Source organism: Myodes glareolus, chromosome 3 (assembly GCF_982192425.1).
Source record: "Myodes glareolus chromosome 3, mMyoGla1.1, whole genome shotgun sequence".
NCBI classification, from domain to species: domain Eukaryota; kingdom Metazoa; phylum Chordata; class Mammalia; order Rodentia; family Cricetidae; genus Myodes; species Myodes glareolus.
Window position 1 is genome coordinate 92,328,699 of NC_142028.1, and position 6,893 is coordinate 92,335,591.

Below are 6,893 nucleotides of genomic sequence, written 5' to 3' on the forward strand. Positions count from 1 at the left end.
GGCAAGGAAGGGAAGTGATTATGCATTTTAATTCACTGGGTTAGTCTAAACTTCCTTTTGATTTTTAACCACATACTTCCCTTGTCCTTGAGTTGCTACAGTGTCGGACTCAGCAAACAGTCAAAATCGTGCGAAAGCCCGACCTGCTGGCTCACGACCGCGTTCCCACTACTCTGAAAGGATCACAAGTTCAAGGACCCCTGGGAAACTATAAGACCTGTCTTGAAATAAAAGGTGAAAGAAGGGGGCGAGGCTTGGTCTGTAGCTCAGGGTTCAGCTGTGGCTTCTTCGAGGTCCTGGATTTGATACCCAGTACCACACAGAAAGCATTTAATGGTCAAGAGAGCATACAGAACAGGGACAACAGTGATGTCGTATGCATTCCTGTAACCTTAGTAACAAGCTAACTTCTCTAGGTCCCCAAAGCCTTCCCTGGCGTTCATATCCATCTTTCCAGGTGTGTGTGAGAATTAAATCTAAAGAGTGATTTAAAGATGGTACCTATCAGTATTCTCCAAAATGCTGCATAAGGCGTTACGACCCTATATAATGACACTTGGTAATCATTAGCAAATGTGAGAAATTACACTGACAAAATATGAAACATCACCATATTCCCGTGCATATACAAACAACAAGGTGAGGCCAGAGAGACGGTCCAGAGGTTGAGAGTGTTTGCTGCCCTGTCGAGGACCTGGGTCATTTTCTAGCACCTACACAGCAGCCCCCAACCACCTGTAACTGAATACCCTCTTCTGGCCTCTGTAGGTATCAGTCATGCACAGAATGCCTGTACAAACATGCAGGCAAACACCCATACACTTAAAATGAAACACAAATAAATCTATATTTAAAATACAGCATTGTCAAGCAAGGTAACAATAGCTAGTATGCTGATTTTAGTGAGTTTTCGTATTCTAATTTAGTAAAAGAATTTTGAACAAATGAGAGAACCCACCTAAGCCTGTTTTTCATACATACCTGGCAAGTGCCCAGGACTTAACAACTGCTTGGCATATTTGTCAAGGAATTGTTTATAATTCTCAGGAAGATCTCTCATTCTCTCTTTTCCTAGGAAAGGAGGAGGAGAGAAGGGGGGAGATGAAAGGAGAGGGGAGGGGAAGAGACAGAGAGGGATGACAGAGACAGAAAAACAGGAATAGAAATGGAACCCGGGACGTAATGATCTAGACTGGTCCCACTTTGCCAGGGAAGATCACACAATGTACTAACTTCAAATGGTGTGCCCTAGTGAAATGTTCCCTGCTTTCACTCCTTCACTACAGCAGGCATTGCTAATGGAGCACAGCAGCTTCCCTGCTAATCCTACACAATGCCTCTCCAGAGTCCTAGAGTAACTTCCTCCAAGCAACTCCCATGAACCTATCAGAACTGATCCACATAGAGATGAGATCTCTACAGCTATTCTCTGGGACTGACCGCTCTTGGAAACCTTACATGTGGGACCCTTATGCGTTACTCAGAGACTGTGAACGCCCTCGGATACCTTAATGAATAATCTTTGTACTATTGTTCAGAATGAGTTAAATCAGCCTTGCCCCTGGAAGGATTGAAACAAAATAATCCTAAAGGTGGTCTGAGTCCTATTACCGGCTTTTTCTGCCGACACAGGAATAAAATAACAAGAACTCTGAAACAAACGTCTGTGTGTCCAGAGGCTTAAAGAAACCCTGATGTCAAACTGGTCATTGAAGAAACTGGGAAACCTCTCTTGCTTACCACCAAAGTAGGCCACGTGAGCACAGTTAAGCATTTTCCAAAATGGACATTTAAAGCATGCCAGCTTTTTGAAACAGATGTTTTTGTAACTATCGATTATGCCATACTAGAGGTGACCACACATGTTAAAGTTTTAGAAAATGTAATACTATTGAGCCCTTGAGCTGATTAAAATTAAAGCAAAACCTTCAATTTGTAAAGGTTTTAATTTAATTAATAAAGAAAACAGTAATGAAGAAGCAAATAGTTTAAGTGTAACACGGAATATTCAATTTATTATTTACAAGGCTGGGATTTCTTTACATCATAACAGAATGTAATACAGATGACTTAGCAATTAAGTCAGTTAAAACATTCGAGTTTAATACAGATGACTTAGCAATTAAGTCAGTTAAAACATTCGTCCTTCACACAGTGACAGATTTTACTGTTTGGTCATCTTTCTCCTTGTCCTTGCTCGTTCTCTGGCTCTCCTCTGCGTCCCCATCTGCACCCGCATGCTTCTTATGCCTCTTGTGATTTTTAGGCAATTTCCTCCCTGGGTTTACTTCTCTGTCCAGATGAAGAGTCTTTACTCCGAGGAGGAGAGTCCTTCCTTCTTGCTAGCTCACTTCCCTCATCTCTTCACTTGGAACTGGAGTATTCTCCTTTGTCATAGTTCATTTTCTTGTCTCTACCAGGAGTGAAGTCTTTATTTGAGGAACCACAAATGGATTCACGCTTATCTGAAGTCCTGGTCTCTTTGAAAGACTGAGACAGGTTCTTACAATTTCCTTGTCCATTCAGACGGTCCATGGTGCTCTCCTTCTCTGGATGGGCACTGCTCTTCCCCTTGTTGGGTATTTCCTTCTCTAATACCGAGTGGTCCCGGTCTTTGGTTCCCCCCTTCTCACTGGACGCAGAGCCTTTGAGCTTTGGACCGTGTGTGGTGTCATTTCATGGCTCACCTCCTTGGTGAGCTTCTGAATTTTCTGACTGCAATTCTTCCTCAGTGTCCTTGACTATTACAGTAACATTTTTCATAGTACTAGATGGTTTCCCTACACTCTGCATAGGTTGTGTGGATTTAATGTCTTTTTCAGATGCAAAGTCATCTTTATCCCATTTGAACTAACGAAACTGGACCCTAATTATAACATCGTCAACAGGAGCTGTATTATCAATATCATATTCCTCCATGGTTTTAATGATTTTCCTTCTTGGCCGCAGCAGACCCATCACTTTTCCGTTTGGTTTTGACACTTTTCCGTTTGGTTTTGTCACTTTTAACTTCTGGCTTATCTTTTTCTCCCTTGTCTGTTTCAGACTCTGATTTGAAACTGGTAGATTCAACCTCCATTGGCTCATCCCTAACCGGTGTAGCATCATCTCTACTTGGGAGAACAATCAGTGTCTTAGTGTCATCAACTCCTGATGGCTCCCTGGATTTCCTGGGCGTTTCTAACAGTTCGGGGTTCAGGGAGCTCTCCCTCTCCTCCCCCTTTCTTTGTTTTCTGCGTTTCTTATGTTTGTTTCCTTTATCGTCTCCTGGGATGGTATCACTCTCCTTCTCTTCTGATTTGGTGTTATCTTTTTGATTGTGACGATCTCTTGTTGAAAGCTTTTCTGGATAGTCGCCACCTAGATTTCTATTTCTATGACTTTGTCCAGCAGCATAGTCTTCTCCGCCCCCTCCTCTGAAGGGTGAATTTCTGCTATTAAGAGGTAAGAGTGTCTCTGGGGAGAGGTCCTCTCTGTTAGCCCCCAGAGCACATCCTTTGTAGTACTGTTCGTACCACTCTTGGTATTCCCTCTCCCATTCCCGGTAGCGTTCTTTCTCAAATGGGTCTCTAAAGTCAACACTCCATCCGTGATAGCCTTTAGTGTCATCAGCGGATGGAACTTCTCTGTTTTTGTTAAAATACTCATGTTCTGTTTCTCCTCGAGGTACATTACGTTTAGTGGGAGGCTGTCCCCAAAATGCTTGAGGAGATCTTGACCGTGAATGATGATGTCTATATAGAGGTGACCTTGACCTAGATCGGTGATAACCACGAGATCTGGACCGTGAACCGTCCTTACGGCTCTTGTCTCTGCCTCTCCTGGGGTACGGAGGTGAGCGTGAATAGGAGCAAGAGTGCAAGCGGCTGAAGGATCGCGAGTAAGAGCGGGACCGTGTGGAGCAAGATCTTGACTTTGAGTAAGTGTATGAGTTTCTTGAATATGACGAACCACCATAGGGACGTTTAGACCTGGAAAATGAGCGCCGATGCTCCTTTTGAATCTGTTTGTATCCCATCAATTCCTTAGCAAAATTATTTGTCAACTCTAGCTTGGACTTTTTCTTTTCCTCTTCCCTTAGACATCGTTGCACCCGATAGAATTCTTCCCTGGACAAAGGTAGTGCTTGCGTTGTAGGGATGGTATTTGAATGAGCAGTCTGAACTCCTGGTGGCACCCCATAGAGATTGGCAGGAGCTGGTGGAAACCCTGGAGGAGGGACACTGTATCCTGCAGGTGGGGGCTGGCCGGGAGGAAATTGAGGAGAGCACTGTGGGGGAGGTACGTGTGGAGGAAGAGGCCATGCATGGGGAGGCGGCTGGTCCAAAGGAGGTGGTGGAGCAGGCACAAGGACTGGTGTTGCCGGTAGTGACGGGCCTTGAGTCTTCTGTGATATTTCGCTCTGCGATCTTGGTGGTGATATTGGGGGAGGCGGCTGGTCCAAAGGAGGTGGTGGAGCAGGCACAAGGACTGGTGTTGCCGGTAGTGACGGGCCTTGAGTCTTCTGTGATATTTCGCTCTGAGATCTTGGTGGTGCTACTGGGGGAGGCGGTGGAGGTGACTGTGTCCGGAGACTTTTCGTATAGTCCGTTTCATTTTTGAAGTTATTCACGGCCTGCCGTAAAGACTTGTTGGCAACTAAAGAATCAGGAGAAACATCGTCCTGGTGGCATGCTGGACACGTATGTGTATCTGATTCCAGGAGTGCTGTCCTAATACATTCGTCACAGTAGCTGTTTCCGCAGCAGGGGGTGATAGCAGCGTCAGTCATGATGTCCTTGCAGATGAGGCACAAGAACTCATCTGGGGCAGCATCGTCTTCTTCTAAAGATGAAGATGGCTCCTCTGGTAAGAAGGGTGGCTTCTCTTTCTTCCCGATCGCATAGGCCTCTGCATCTATCATCGGGATTACGTATTTGCCGGTGTTCGTAAGCATTACCCCTTTCATGTGAGGGTCTTTCACTTCCATCATGAAGCTTCGAGGAATCCCAGAGCTCTTTCTGAGTCTGCGGCCAGATGAGTTCTCAACCCCGTTTGTTGAGCAATTCTTATTGTAATGATCAGGTTTACCAGAACGGAAACGGTCGTGAAACGGAGTCGGTGGACCTAGCGATTTCTTCACGTAATTGAATGGGTTGTACATCTGGCTAGATTGCAACATCATTGCTTTAATTTTATCTTCCTCAGAAGCATTGGCTTCAGCCAGATTGGCAGCTTGACGTATCACAGACGTCTTCCTCGTGGACTGAACACCCACAGTAGGAATTCTTCTCACAATTACAGATGAGTATTTAGGGATTAGCGCATTGTCGGTATATTCTTCTTTCGTCTGCTCGCTGGTGATCTGCAGGTCGTTCTTGGTAGCTTTCAGCTTTTCTTTCCCCATAATCTGCTTCTTTAAGTCACAGACGGAGATATGGGGCCCATCGAAGATGATGATGTCGTAGTTGAGTTTAGAGGCAAATTTATAGTGCACACAAGGCATTGTGGCAGAGGATTCCGTGTGCTAGGCACCTCGGGAACCAAGTCGACAGGGTCTGAAGTTAGCCCCGGGGCTCTGATGTAATTCCTCTCTTCAAAGACGCTCTACCTCAGACCGAAATGGGGCAAGATCCTGTCTCCAAGAATCCTCAAACGCCACTCTACCTGATAGAAATAGGTTTAAATCATAACGGCTAACCAATCCAAGAGCTCAACACTAATAAAACATATGAATTCTGATGGTTTTAATAAATGAAATCTGGAGTCAGACATTAGAGGGTGAAAGGACCAGAGAAGCAGTGTGGACAGCCAGTAGAGAGAACATTTACCTCTACCGATGCTCAGACCCAAGGAACAATCCTGTCCTCTGATCGTCTCTTCAGACTTCTCCTCTGACTGGAGCAGCAATCCTCAGACAGCAACTGTCTCCACCAAACTTCTGATTGCAATGAACCCCTGTCTCCTCCTGCCTTATATACTCTCTCTTTGCCCACCCACTCCCTGTCTCCGCCTCCCTAGGGCGGGGATTAAAGGTGTGAAATCCCCAGGGTGGGGATTAAAGGCATGAAATCCCCAGGGTGGGGATTAAAGGCGTGAAATCCCCAGGGTGGGGATTAAAAGCGTGAAATCCCCAGGTTGGCCTTGAACTAACAGAGATCCCTTTGCCTCTGCCTTTCAAATGCTAGGATTAAAGGCGTGAAATCCCCAGCGTAGCCTTTAACTAACAGAGATCCCTCTGCCTCTGCTGGGATTAAAGGTGTGAGCCACTCCTTGGCCTCTAGTGGCTTAACTCTGCACTGTGATCTTCAGGCAGGTTTTATTTGTTAAAACGTAAACAAAATACCACTACACCCTACTGCCCACCATTCTTTTTTTTGCATAATTATCTGGAGGCTTGTTTGTACAATCCTAATACTGAAAAGACTGGAACACAAAAGATGCTAAGGATACAGAAGATCTAGCACTGAGATCAGACGGCCATCCTTGTTTTATTCTTTGGGGTTTCTGATGTTTGCTTTTCCCATGTCTCTTTACGTGGACAATCCCTGGATAAAGCACACTACTGCTTGGCTAAAAGCCTTTCTCTCATCAGAAACCAACACATTAACATCCACTGACTACAGCGCTGGGGAACGTCCCTAACCAAAGTTCATGTGCATGTAGGCATCTACACCTGGCCACGCCAGATGGGACTAGACTGTCACCATCCAAGTGCCTGTGTGGTTGGTTTATATATTATTTAGCCACCCATCTGATCTCTAACGACAGCCTTGCTGACACCGTCTGACCTAGGTTGACAATCTGGATAGAAATTGTAGGGTTGGCTGTTCAATGGCTGTGACTTTTACCAGCACTGCTTTTGGGCCTCAAATCAATTCTCTCTGTTTACAGACCATTTCACAGCCCTTTAC

General features: G+C 45.2%; 1 pseudogene; it reads right to left on the minus strand.

Moving 5' to 3' along the window:
* Positions 1–2,262: 2,262 nt before the first annotated feature.
* Positions 2,263–5,485, minus strand: LOC125412666 (E3 ubiquitin-protein ligase RBBP6 pseudogene; annotated as a pseudogene).
* Positions 5,486–6,893: the final 1,408 nt, after the last annotated feature.